The sequence below is a fragment of the Jaculus jaculus genome, chromosome 5 (assembly GCF_020740685.1).
Source record: "Jaculus jaculus isolate mJacJac1 chromosome 5, mJacJac1.mat.Y.cur, whole genome shotgun sequence".
NCBI lineage: Eukaryota > Metazoa > Chordata > Mammalia > Rodentia > Dipodidae > Jaculus > Jaculus jaculus.
The window spans coordinates 94,622,237-94,637,394 of NC_059106.1; the positions used below are offsets into that span (position 1 = coordinate 94,622,237).

Genomic DNA, 15,158 nt, shown 5'->3' on the forward strand with positions numbered 1-15,158 from the left:
AAAGAGGAAAGTGGTTGGGCAGTTTTGCTTGGGTAAAGTAAAACAATCTCTCTCTTAAAGACATAAGCCCCATGAACTCCACTTGCCATAATTTTCAGAGTAATATGATTTTTGACAAATTCATTAAGCAATAAGACCCGACAGACTGTGAATTGCTCTAATGTTAATTTATGTCCACTACAGTGTTGGGCATCCAGCCAAACCTTGGTTCGATCTGAGAGCAAAGATATAAATTATCATTGAGTAACCATGGCCTGTAATACTTTGTGAAGATCAGAGAATGATCAAAATCTAGAATTGACCCATTTGGAGAACAAAAATTCAGGAATGAATTTCAGATTCCTGAGTTGTAACCATTAAACCATGGAATCTTTCTAGGAATGAATTTCACTGAGTGTTTGCTTTGGAATAGGAGGAGATGTCAGGGTTTTAGGAATGTACCTGCCATACATGCTATGATAAACCATCTATTCAAGATGATCACTTCCACAGCAGTCAATTTGAAATAGATTTGAACTAAAGCCTCCAAAGGCAAAAAAGATCTTTGAATTAGGCACTGACAAAAAGGTAAACATTCTTCAAATGAATAATTTTGGAAGTTCACTGCAGGAATACCCACAGATGTATAAAAAGTATGGTATATTCAAATAATTTGAGAAATTTGGAGCATCTGTAGTTCAGGGCATAAGGCAGAAAATCTGAAGCAGATTACAGAACAAGAGAGTAAGTCTGGGTCAAAATGGAAAACTTGAAATACAGCTGACCTGCGGGTCCTTTTTCCACAACTATACTCATTGCCGCACCTGGTTCAGGACTCATTTTCACACAGTAATACTGGAGCCTCTTGTCAAGAAGAAAAATATGGAAAAACTATTAGTTATACAGGACACTCAGCCTGAGGCTGGCATGCTATTCTTGTCATTTGGGAAACAATAAGTTGCTTTTCAAAACTTTATTTATTTATTTGCAAATAGAGAGAAGAGAGACATGCAGAGACAATAGGCACATTAGGTCCTCCAGCTACTGCAATGAGCTCCAGAGACATGAGTCACTTGGTGCATCTGGTTTTATGTGGGCACTGGGGAATCAAACCTAGGTCACCCAGGTGGTTAGGGTTTGCAGGCAAGCACCTTAACTGCTAAGACATCTCTCAGCCTCAACAATTTTTTTTTTTCAGGAAAGCCCAAGCCCAACAGATTGCCTTTTTATGTTAGAGTGAGAGACTAACAGAAAGAGAAAGAGAGAGAGAGAAAGAGAGAAAGAGAGAGAGAGAGAGAGAGAGAGAGAGAGAGAGAGAGAGAGAGAGAAAATTGGCACACCAGGACCTCTAGCCACTGCAAACAAACTCCAGAGACATACACCCCTTGTGTGCATGTGTGACATGGTGCATTTGTATCACTTTGTGCATCTGGATTATGTGGGACCTGGAGAGTCAAACATGAGTCCTTAAACTTCTCAGGCAAGCACCTTAACCACGAAACAATACCTCCAGCCCACAATAAGCTTTTTATTTTTAATTTTTATTTAAGTATTTGCAAGTAGAGAGTGATAGAAGGAAAACAGAGGATGGGCATGCCCGGGGCTCCAGCCACTGGAAACAGTCTCTAGATGCATGTGCTACTTTGTGCATCTGGCTTTACATGGATACTGGGGAATTGAACTTGGGTTGTTAGGCTTTATAGGCAAGCTCCTTAACCACTAAACAATCTCTCCAGCCCCACAATAAATTTTTAAATGACCAATCTGTAATCTCCTCACAGTCAGAACTATGCTTGGAAATGTGTCTGCTTGGGCCACATCCCCGGCCCAGAGCACAGCTTCTCTCAGGAACATTTCATAGGCCTGTTGCTTCATAATAAAAAAAAAAACAAACGCAGGCCTCATCTTTTCTTGTTGATCATCTATATAGGGAGAGATGAGAGGAAGGTTTGGTTTTGACAAGAAAAATCTCCATGCTTTGGCTTTCCATAGACGCCCATCAGGTAAAACCCCTTCCACATGTTCTGAGATACAGCAGCAGGCTCACTTCAGGGACTTGATTCCCCTTTCAGCTTCCAAAAGGCATAGCTAAGGAAAAGGGAAGAAACAAGGTGAATCGTAGAAAATAAGCCCTAACCCAGAATAGCAGAATCAGTATTTGACTTCTACCCTCCCACTCACCAGCCCAGGGCAATGAATAAGGACATCTCACTTGTTTTGTCTGAGCTGCACAGAAATGAAGGTACAATGATGCACGTGAGACATCTGGTACAGGGTGGGCCTTCAAAAGATTCCAATGGAAGCCAAATATACTATTAATCTTGAGAAACAAGCCAAGTTTCCATAGGAAATAACTATGTTGAAAAAGCTTTAGACCTAAGGAATAAGTTCAATCATCATGATCTCTTAATGATGTGAGATTATTTTTGGGTTTGTTTTGATATATATATTTGGTGCAGTTATTTTCAGCCCTTGGGGACCTTATATCAGGATCTATATCAATATTCTATACCAATACTACTTGTGAAGTTTACATGCTTTCTTAATGTCCTTCAACCCACATATGTACAGTGAGACAAGTCCCAGGAGAGACAGAGGGAGGTTTTGTTGCACGTGAATCTAGCTGTGTGAATAATGCACTAACTCCTTTGGGATTTCTGACAAGATTGAGATGTCCTTTGCTTGCCCACTGCAGAAGGCCTTGCAGAAAGCCACTCTGTCATCTCACTAACTAATGGGAAGCAGGTGAGTCCAAAGAATACTGATGTTGCTCTCAAGAGGCCTCAGTTTGGAGCTCAGCCTCATCACCTAAGAGACCTTAGCACATCAACTTTTCTAAGCTTGAATCAGTTTGTGTAAAATGTAAATAATGGAGCATATTATTTTATTTGTTAATGTTTTTCACTCAAATAAACTTATACAAGTGAATGGACTTCATAAATCAGAAGTGCCAACAATGTGAGGGTTACAGCTTTCATAATTAGCTGTGGCAATGGAGTGTGTGGATCTTGCTACCAGTTAAGTCCTCTAGACCTAGTCTCCCCCTCACTCCTGAGGTGCTGATTGCATCCTAAAGGGCAATGGCAATAGATATAACCCATTCTCAGACTATTCAAATAAGGAGATTTTATAGGACTCTTGTTTTGAGAGGTTTTGGTTCTGCTAAGGAAATTAACAGTGGGAAGTAAATTTCCAAGAGACCAAAAACAGCTGGAAGCAGTTACTGCTTCTGCTAGAGCAGTGAACACTGGAAACTTGATGGAGGAAAGGTCAACAAGAAGGATACAGTTGTTACCAGATGTAGGACACACAAGCAGATTCCCAACTCCTGCCCACCAATTTATTACTGGCAGAACCCCCTCATAAAGCAGCCAGCTTGGATCCCAAATGTTGCAGTTTACAGGATAAGTCCTCAAAGATGCAAATGGTCATCTTTGTTCCCTATTTCTTAAATTTTGCTCATTGTAGTATCTTGTACCTGATATTCATTGGGCAGCATTCTGAGTCACACAGTCCAATCTTCAAATGTGATATTTTTAGTTGTGTGACCTTGGGAATTAAATGAGCATTTCATCTGGAAAAGGGGACTAGAAGAGGCAAGTTCCATAAAAGAATCTGAGTGTCAAAGTCAGCATTGTGAGTACAGTACTTTCCAAAGTGCTAAGTAAACACTCTGTACTAGGAATAATATTGCTGTTTTCCTCTTCACAGCCACATTTGGTATTGCTCCCTCTCCCTGAAACTACATATTGGAGCTTTTCTTTATCTTCTGATCTTGTGTGTGTGTGTGTGTGTGTGTGTGTGTGTGTGTGTGTGTGTGTCTGTGTGTGTCTGTGTGTGTCTGTGTGTAAATAGGCATGCTCATATCATGGCACATGTATGGAGATTCTCACATTCCACCTTGTTGGAAGCAAGGTCTTTTGATGTTCATTTATGTGTTCATCAGGCTAATAGGCTCAGGAGCATCTGGAAATTCTCCTGTCTCTGCCTTCCATCTTGTCATAGGAGTACTGAGATTGTGTTGTACATGCTACTGAATGCAGCTTTACATGGGCTATGTTGATCTGAAATTAGGTCTTTATCCATTTTTCCAGCCTCACACTGGAAATTCCTGGAAAAGTTAAGCCTCATCCTCTTCTATCATTAACCTATTTGATAATTCTTCCTCTTTCCTGGATCATCCTGGAAGACTTTTCCAGTCTATGTCTTTTACATTTTACTCCTTCTTGGCATGTAAAGTGTTAGTTATTGCTGCCTTCAAACAAAGACAAACAGAAGTCTTCTTCCTTTGACTTTTGGTCTCTTGTTGTCTTATTGAGATAGATGTCATACACTATTTGTCATATTTCCTCCAAAATATACTCCTTCTCTTTTACCTTAAAAATATCCATGTCATTCTATTGCTCAAATCTAAATGTCTTATCTGTTGCTTAAGATCGTGTAGGGGGGGGGCAATAAATCTCTAAAATATGTCTGAAATCCATCTGCTTTTCCCAATCCCTGATGACAGGACCAGGTCTGAGTCATCAACCTCTCTCTAAGCTTTATTACAACAATTTCCCAAATAGTCTCACTGCCTCTTGCCTTTCTTTTCCTACCCATTATTCACAGTATAATCAGAAAGGTTGTTCTAAAGAAAACCTTTGCCCATGTGTCCACCCTTATTAAAAGCTCTTCAGGGCTGAAGAGATGGCTTAGAGGCTGAGGCACTTGCCTAAAAATCCTAAGGACCCATGCTCTACTCTCCAGAAGCCATGTTGGCCAGATGCACAAATGTGAGACAAGCTCAAGGTAGCACATGCCCATTAGGTAACACAAGCCTCTGGAGTTTGATTGCAATGGCTGAGGCCCTGGTACCAATTCTCTATCTTCTCTCCTCTCTCTCTGTCTCTCTAATATATATATACGCTCTGCAGTGACACTTTCATTGCCCTTGCCAGAAAAGCTCACTCATAACTGCTGTCAAATTGCTCTGCAACATAACCCATGCCACTAATTAGATGTTCATCTAGAGAAGGTACTTTCTCTCTCTCAGTCCCAGTTTAACAAGTGGCACGCAAATCTTTCATTGACATTCCCTCTCTTACAGGAAACTTAGGTTTTGTTGTTGTTGTTGTTGTTTACATTTTACTCATGACTAAGTTTATTTTCCCATAAGAATTTATTCTACTGAATGAAGCTTTGTAACCCAGGATTAACAACAAAAACATCTTAAATTAGAGAGGTAAGGTTTAAAAAGTATTTCCAGAACTACTCCCTATAAAATAAATACATGCTGAGTTACAGATTTCTATTCAGAGCAATAGTACCACATATCACTAAAGCAAAACATACCAACATGCAGAGAGATTAAAGAAATCATGGCTATACTCTAGCATTATAAGATATTATTGCCCTGGCAGACATGAGAAGAAACATGGGAGGAAATGTAACTCCCTGTTTGCCCAACATAAATGTACAGAAAGTATAAAGCTGCATATTCAAATACCTCCTTTAACAAATTTACCCTTTTCATTTGAACTTCACAAAAGTCCTTGAAGACAAAAACAAAGGCAAAAAAGGTTAAGTGGCTTTCCAAAATCAAAGTTAGTAAATTGCCATCTGACCTCATCCCTCTGAAGTCATAAGGACAATTCTTATCTCACCATTGGAAGGAGACCATTAGAAGAGCCATGTGGAAAGACTGGTTAGAAATCTGAGACAAGGCATCACACCACTCTTCCCCTAAGTCCAATTTGAAACTTCAGATGATCAAAAAAGAAAAGAAACATTGCACACTTCACAACTCTGAGATCTTCCCTAACTACAACTTGCTTTATATAAAAAAGAAAAGAAAAAGCCCTAATTTTGAAGCATCCCAATAATTCTGACATTGAAATACACTGATTATGGGCTGGAGAGATGGCTTGGTGGTTAAGCACTTGCCTGTGAAGCCTAAGGACTCCGGTTCAAGGCTCAGTTCCCCAGGTCCCACGTTAGCCAGATGCACAAGGGGGTGCACGTGTCTGGAGTTCGTTTGCAGAGGCTGGAAGCCCTGACGTGCCCATTCTCTCTCTCTCTCTCCCTTTATCTGTCTTTCTCTCTGTGTCTGTCGCTCTCAAATAAATAAATTTTAAAAAATAAAATAAAATAAAAAGAAATACACTGATTATGAACAACTACTCAAGTCCAGATTGTTTTCATAATTTTTTGAATGTCATTTATTTATTTATTTATTTATTTATTTAAGAGAGAGAAAGAGAGAGAATAGGCATGCCAAGGCCTTCAGCTGCTGCAAACAAACTCCAGAAACATGCACCACCTTGTGGATCTGGCTTATGTGGGTCCTGGGGAATCAAACCTAGGTCCTTTGTCTTTGCAGGTGAGCACCATAACTGCTAAGCTATCCCTCCAGCACTGAATGTCTTTTTAAAAGTCACTATTTAGTAATCTATGTGAACTATAGTATGTACTCATAGTACTTTATGCACTCATAGTACTTTAAATGTACTCATGGTCACCTTTTTCTGTCTATGCACACGATCCTACCTCAATCTCTACATAATCAGTAATACACACAGAAATATGTCCTACATTAATCTATTTTAAGATAAATATTGAGACCATGCTATGTTACAAGCTTGCTTCTCAGTTCTAAGCATTGAACAATGTATTACTAAGATGCCTTTTCTCCCATCAGCATCTCACAGCTTCTTATAGGCCACTGGCACCTCCATAACTGATGCCAGCATTCTACACTCGAGTTTTGGCACAGCTTGACCATAGTGCCCCCTTCCTTCCTGTACCTGGGTGGCTGATGTTTCTGTGATTAGAGCTAGGGTTCTATGTATGAGTTTGGGCAAAGCTTCAGCTAAACTAAGATTATTTCACACACCCAACCACAAAGTAGTACCAAATACCTCTGACAAAGCACATAACATGGAAGGAAGAAAAAGAAACTCCAAGCACCATTCCAAATAATCATTTAACACAGGTGTGCCAAGATACTTGACATCATACTATCTCCAGATGATTAAGTCTCAAGACAAAATGGGTAACACAAAATCAAAGCATTATGTCTCCCCCAAGAGATACCAATCTTACCATCATAGAGCACCCCCAGGAGAATGACTTAAAGAAACTCCAGAAAAATAACTCAAAAGCATGGTTTTATATATACACAAAGAGAATTTACAAGAACATGCCTGAATACCTGATTGAAACACTAGATAATCTCAAAGAGGACACACATGCTTAAATGAAGTCTAAGAGAACATAAAGCACTAACTAAAATGTACAAGTCAAAACAGGATCTTAAAAGTGGAACTCAATAAAGGATAAAACTCCCGAAAAGAAACTAAACTGATATGAAGCTGGAAATGAAGGGGGTGGGGAGTCAAATATAAGCTCCATGAAAAGTTTCACCAATAGGAAGGATAAAGTGGAAGACAGAATATTGGGCCTTGAAGACAAGTAAAAGGACTTAAATCATTAAGTCAAAACCTATGAGAAATTTCAAAACAGTAAGAGTGGAACATGAGACTTACTTGGGACACCATGAAAAGACCAAACTTCAGGCCAATGGTGCAGAAAATATTTTCAATAAAATTAGAGAAGAAAATTTTACAAATATATGGAAAAATCATGTCTATTCAGGTATAACACCAAATAGATGGAACCAAAAAGAATCTTTTCATGTTGCATTACACTCAAAACATTAATTACATACAACTATGAAAGATTACTAAAAGCCACAAGAAAGAAACATCAAGCTATACATAAGAGTAGGCTCAACATAATAACAGCATTTTTCCCCCAGTGGAAACTAAAAGCAAGAGGGGCTTGAAATAATCTATTTCAAGAATTGAAAGACCACAGCTGCCAACCCAAACTACTATACCCAGAAATATTATCTCTAGCAATACAATAGAAGAAGAAAAACTTTCATGATAAAAGCAGGTTAAAGGAATTCATGACCACTATAACAGCTCCACAGAGGACATTGGACAGAACTCTTTATATTTAAAAGAAAGATAAATTCATTCAAAAGGCTTCAGAGAAGACATTATAGGAAGTATCAGTGAAATGAAGAAAATCATTTCATAAGGATACACTTAAGAAAACATGTTTCATCCGACTGGAGGAAATCCAAAAGATATAGAGGAATTGTTAGATGTATATGACCTACCTAACAGATTAACTGCAGAAATCTACCAGACCTTTAAAGAACTGAAATCAAAGCTTGCCCAATGATTTTATAACATATTGCTAATTCCTCTTATTAATCCAACATTACACTAATAGTAAAACCAGATAGAAAAAAACAAAAAAGCACCTTAGCCTAGGGATAGAGGGAATCTATCTCAGCTTAAAAGCTTTATATTACAGAGCTGGAGAGATTGCCTAGCGGTTAAGCACTCACCTGTAAAGCCTAAGGATGCCGGTTCAAGGCTCAATTCCCCAGGACCCACGTTAGCCAGATGCACAAGGAGGCACACGCATCTGGAGTTTGTTTGCTGGAGGCCCTGGCATGCCCATTCTCCCTCTATATATATATATCTGCCTCTTTCTCTCTCTGTCTGTCATTTTCAGGAAAAAAAGCTTTATATTACAAACTTTTTAATCATACTAAATGAAGAAAAATTTAAAGCATTTTAACTAATATCTGGAACAAGACAAGGATGTTTAGTCTATCCACTTCTATTTAATATAGTGTTCAAAGTCTTAGAGCAATAAGACAATAGGGATATGAATGAGAAAGGAAGAAGCCAAAAAAATACTTATTTTTAAAAGATGTGTTCTATATATGAGACCCTGAAGACTCTACCAAAACATTTCTAGAGCTGATGACCATTTTCAGCAAACTGGCAAGATACAAAATTAACATACCAAAATTAGTAGTCTTCTTACATACTGATAACAAACATACTGAGAAAGAAATCATAGAGACAGTTCCTTTCACAACAGCTACAAAAATTAAATTAAATAACTTGGAATATCCTTAACCAAGGACGTTCAAGACCCCTATAACTAAACCTTTAAAACACTGAAGGAAGAAAGTGAGGACTATACCATAAGATGGAAAGATTGTCCATGCCTTTGGATTGAAACAATTAATATCATTAAAATAAGCATTCTACCAAAAGCAATATACAGATCTAGTTCAATCCCAAAATAGCTTTAGCATAATTCTTCACAGAAATAGAAGTCAATCAACTGATGAATGGATAGAAAAGGTGTGGTACATACACACAATGGCATACATTCAGCTATAAAGAAAAAGAACTTCACAAATTTTTCAGTAAGATTCATGGATCTGGATAGGCTAATATTAAGTGAGGTAACCCATAAAGACAAGCTCTGCAATGTTCTCTCTCATATGAAGATTCTAGCTTCAAATTGTTGGATATGTATATAAGTAGAAGTTATACTGAGGAAAGGCAAGGAAGCTAAAAATAGGCCATGAGAGAGGGAAAAGGAGGGATGGTTAATGGGAAAGGACAGAAGAACACATGTGATATGAAAGCAGAGGGACAGATTACTAGGGATTAAAAAGTTTAAATGGGGGAGGCAGAGGTAGGAGGATCACCATGAGTTCAAGGCCACCCTGAAACTACAGAGTTAATTCCAGGTCAGCCTGGACCAGAGTGAGACCCTACCTCGAAAAACCAAAAAAAAAAAAAAAAAAAGGTGTAATTGGGGCTGGAGAGACTGCTGTAGTTAAGACACTTGCCTGTGAGGCTCAAGGACCCATGTTTGACTCTCCAGATCCCATATAAGGCAGATGCACAAAGGCGAGGCAAGTGCAAGATTACACATGTCCACTAGCGGTAGAAGCATCTAGAGTTTGATTGCAGAGTCTGAATCCCTGGCACACTAATTCTCTCTCACATACACTCTGTCTCTAAAATTGAAAATGAAAAAGAAAAAAAAAAGTGTTTAAAAGGTGGTATGGCTGGGTAGATGGAGGAGAGGAGGGCATGGGGGAAGTGTTAAACAAAAGCAAGAATGTTTTGAAAAAGCCATGAGGAATCTTACCTCTTTGTTAACTAATTACAAATATAATTTTTATAAAAAGATTAAGCAGAAGTACATTTCAGGGTTGGTAAATGCTACATTCAAATGCCATAGGTTGATACAAGATGGAAGACAACCTAGGGAGTTGTTGGTCTTGGAGGCCTCTGCAGCCTGAAAAACTATAAGCTCTTAGCAATGATCCTTATTGCCCACCAGAACTAGATGGTGAGAATTTATCACTGAAGACACCTCATGCTTCACTTGCAGGGCACTGAGAAATTAAGCCCCTTCTTCTGGCTGTTATAGTGCTGGAAGGTGCTATGAAGGCTGCAAGCGGAGAAAAGTCAATAGTCTTAACCAGTAATGCACCCAGTGAGCTACAAAACTGACCAGCTGGAAAGATGTGCTTTCTGGTGACTATTATGGGGATAACCAACTAATTTCTGATTGTATATGAGGCCTGCTCCATGGGAGGATATTCATGCCTGGTACTAAAAACCTAGTCAAAAGCCTATAGCCAGGAAAACTATAGTCCTTAAGAGGAAAGCTACTACTGTTCTTTGGCTAAATGAATATCTTGTATGTCAAATTGCTCTCTCTCTCACTCTCTCTCTCCATATATATACACATAGTGACATTCACACCTTTGTTTAGACACTTCTTTTCACAGATTATAACTACTGAGATGACTCAGAACTCATCATAGTGCTGAGAATAATGAATAAGTTCCTCTGAGGTCATATTCATTGCTAAACTAGACATTTATATTATCCCTTCCAAGGCTCAGGTAACAATACATAAGGGAGAATGGAAAGAATGTAAGAGCCACAGGACAGTGACGAAAATTTTGGAATGTTTTTATTGAGGCATGACCTCACTGACTTTTATAACATTCACAAATGCTACACAGCAATAATTTTTCACAGATAATGGAGGAAGGGTGTCAGACACTGCCAGGCACAGACTGGAGACTTCAGGAGAGGAGCCTGAGCTTCCAGGCACTACTAAGGACCCCCAGGCTACAAGAGGCCACCTTTGGCTAGTTGCCTAGGAAACTCCTTATCAGCCAGCACCTTCACAGCCCATTGCCCTGAGACCCTAGATCACCTGGCGTCCACCCCCAAGCCCCAACCCACCCCACTCCCACCCCCACCATTGTCTATGTGCTGGAATGAATGTCCCCATATGCTAATTAGGCATCAGCAATGAACCTTGTACATCCAATCCCCTTAGGACCTTCCCTCCTCTGCCCTCAGATGCTTATAAACCCATTTCCATAACAATAAACCAAGAGAGACATTCACCCAAACTATCTCTCAAAAGTCCTTACCACCACCCCAGTTGCCTGGGAGCCTTTGGGGGAACTGCAGCCAGCCCTGGAGAGAGGACCCAGGAACCCACAGAAGGGTATGAGGCTCCCATCCATCCCTGAGGAGTTATTGGTAATTAATGGAGGGTAGCATAGGAGAAGATATAATCTCCAGTGATATAGCCACTAGTAGAACCTATATGTTATTTTAAATTTATTTATTTGCAAGTAAATACACACACAGACACACACACCAGGACAACACACACACACACCAGGGTCTTTTACCACTGCAAACAAATACATGTGCTGCTTTGCTGCATCTGGCTTTATGTGAGTGTAGTAGGTAATTGAACCTGGACCTTCAGGCTTTGCAAGAAGGCACCTTTAACCACTGAGCCATTTCCTTAGGCCAGGATCTATGTATTCTGTTAAATAACCCCCACCTGTGCCCATATAGACAACCCTAACTAAACTCAGTGGGTCACAGCCACACACAAGAAAAAAAAGGGACACAGAAGTAGAAGAACTAGTTGGGGAGAATAATGAGACTGGGGGGTTTAAAAGAAGGTAATAGGAGGTGAGATATATATACATTTTAAAACATTAAACAATTGTCAGTTTGCTTGTGCTTTTGTCTCAAATATAATTTTTTTAAAATCATCACTAAAAACAATGTCAAAGTTTGTTCTCTATATATTTTAATTGGATTTTAAAATTCCATTGAAGTATTTCCTGAATTTTTAGCTAATTAGGAGAATGATGCAAGATAAAGGTTTGATTTCATGTTTTAGTATTTGACTATAAAGTTTTCCCATTCAAGCAGCCATCAGTTTCTCATTGTGAGCTCCTGTTTCTCTGGTGGTTGTGTATGTGCAGGCTCCCTTCTGATCCATTGTTTTATGTGTCTGTTTTTAGCCAGTATTACTCAATTCTGATTGCTACAGATTGGCAATGTCATTGGAAGTCAGGAAATGTGATACTTCTAGCTGTGTACTTTAAAGGTATCATTGGTTCTTTGGGGTTCTTTTGGGTCTCCCTATAAATTTCAAAATCTTATTACTTCTATACTAAACAAGTGAGGCTATGTAAAACTAAAAAGATTTTTGCACAACCAAGAAAATTATAAAGGAAAAATTCACCTATAGGTAACCTATAGAATATCTGCAACTATATATCTATAAAGATAGAACTCAACCACAAATAACCAAATTTTAAAGTGGACAAAAGCCTATAACAGAAATTGTTCTAAACAAGACATAAATTTAACAATCAAAAAATGTTCAACCTTACTAATTAACAAAGGAAGTGGAAATCAAGACCATGTGAAATCTCACCTTATGCCTGGTAGGGTAGCTATTGTGGATATGTGTTGGTAAGGAAATGAAGAAAAGGGTACTCTCGTACACTTATTGGGGATGTAAAATGACATAGTCATTATGGAAAACAATATAAACACTCCTACAAAAATTAATGAAAGCTAGCATACAAATCAAAAATTTCTCTTCTGCATTTATATCCAAAAGAAATATAACCAGTATCCTTTTTCATTTTTTAATTGAAGGGAGAGAAAAAGAGGCACCAAAAGAATGAGAGAATGGGTGTGCCGGGGCTTTCAGCCACTGCAAATGAACTCCAAACACATATGTTGCCTTGTGCATGTGTGCAACATTACACACTTGCATCACTACGCGTCTGTCTTACATGGGACCTGGAGATTCAAACATGAGTTTTAGGCCTCATAGGCAAGTTCCCTAACAACATGAGTGCAGGGGACAAATGTACTAATTCAATTCTCACTTCAATCATATAATAAAAGTGCTCTTATTAAATCTGCTTTATAGACAGGAAAACAAGGGTATAGAACAGATAATCAGCTTAATTCTCCTGAATACTTTCACAGTGATACTCGGGCTTTGAGCCAAACAGTCTGAGTCCAGATCCCAGTGACTCTAACCACTACTCAATACTACCACAAATGTAAGACATGCTGGGACAGAAAAATGGAGAACATTGAATTCAATCTAAGTGTCAAAAATGACACAACTTTTATTCAGGTGACAAAATTTTATCTCTGTTCCTGCCAATACCAAGTGTCTCTAATGTTCCTATTACTACTAATGGTCTGGTCACTGGTGCTTGTTTCTGACGCACTGCTGAACATTACAGCAATAGTTTCATAGCAGCCTGTCATGTTATTAGTAAGCTGGGACTCAGAAAACTCATTACCAAGTGGATGTTCTGGTTATTATATGTGATATAGATATAATGATGTGCAAGTGTGGAAAGATTCAACTTTCCTGATTAAAAAGAACAGTTCATGTAGGAAACATTTTGTAAAGCCAAGGTTTCAGCCAAGAAGAAGAGAAGGTAAAGATCATGGAAGTTGATGGCTTAAGTCTGTATTAAAATTTTGCAAAGAAATTATGCCATCTGGGAAGAGTGTGGGAAAACTGCTAACATTGTGTACACTGTAGGTTGAGAAGGCATCAGCCAGCCCTATCCTGAGCTACGTTCCCCACTTGGTTTACCATTGAAGTGGTACCACAACAGGAGGAAAAAACACTCACTTCCTGTAAGCACCATCTATGTGTTATGTATCAGAGGATACTCCAAATCCTTTACACTTATGATTTCATCTTTACAACCATACTGTCAGGGAAATATGTTTATTTCTTCTTATGATTAAGCAAACATGACTCATAAATATACCCAAAGTTATGCTCTGCAGAGTATAGCTAGACTTTGAATCCACATCTGGCTGCCAGAAAACCACTCTCTCATTTCTACCTAAAACATTTTGGACTCTGTAATTGGATGTCATTTAAGCCTTGCATTGGTGGACCCAAGCTCCAAGAGGAAAGGAAGTATCCAAGTACTATGGCCATTTAATCTTGATCACTGGAAAAGGCCTGCAACAAGATGTGACTCTCCAGTAATAGTCTGTCATCAGAAACATCAACATGAAAATACCTTCAGAGAAGGATCCCACATCACAGATTCTCGAAATATTGTAATAAAAGCTGCACTGAAAATAAGAAAGACCAATGTTACCTTCTGACACTACCATTTGCCCGCCACTGGACAGCCAAGCATGGGAAAAACACTGTGCAGCTGCTCTCAGACAAAATCTTTGCCTTGGACCTCATGTCACGTGTAACAAGAAAAACCCAACACTGGACAGATCTTCCAACTGCAGGAGAGACTGGCTCACAAACTGAGTCTCTAAACCTACCCAGTATATATAGGAGCCTAAAGCCACAAGGGGGACTCAGGTTCTGATCCATATCCCCCCTAGATGAATACATTGGGCAAGACGGAATAAGAATAGCTTACAGTGATAGAGTTCAGCAACTACCACCTTTGATTCCAGCCCAACAAGGTAGCAGCCTTATTAGCTAGGTGACTCTGGCATAGAGTGTTTTCTACTGTGGTTGTTCTGGGCTGGCGGAGCATGCTATCATTTTAACAGCTGCACAACAGCCAAACACTTTTGCTGGAATTTTAGAATTTTTGCATGGGCATACTATTGTAGGTCTACTCACCATAAAAACAGATAGCAAAGACCAAGGCAAATGCTTCTTGGTCAGACATTGACAAAAGGGCCATAAAATATCAAGAAAAGATGATGCTAAATAGAAAAAGCATGCTACAATGAGTGCTCTTAAAGAAATAGAAATGCGGGCTGGAGAGATGGCTTAGAGGTTAAGCACTTGCCTGTGAAGCCTAAGGACCTAGGTTCGAGGCTCCATTCCCCAGGACCCACATTAGCCAGATGTACAAGGGGGCGCACGCTTCTGGAGTTCATTTGCAGTGGCTGGAGGCTCTGGTGCACCATTCTCTCTCTCTCACTGCCTCTTTCTCTGTCTGGCAC

General features: G+C 39.1%; 1 long non-coding RNA gene across 1 annotated transcript in view; it reads right to left on the reverse strand.

The window, feature by feature from the left end:
- Positions 1-1,637: 1,637 nt before the first annotated feature.
- LOC123460640 overlaps positions 1,638-15,158 on the reverse strand; it is a 213,128-nt gene continuing 199,607 nt past the window's right edge. The window contains exon 4 of the long non-coding RNA XR_006637145.1: positions 1,638-2,067. This is a non-coding gene — a long non-coding RNA (uncharacterized LOC123460640). The remainder of the gene's footprint in view (positions 2,068-15,158) is intronic.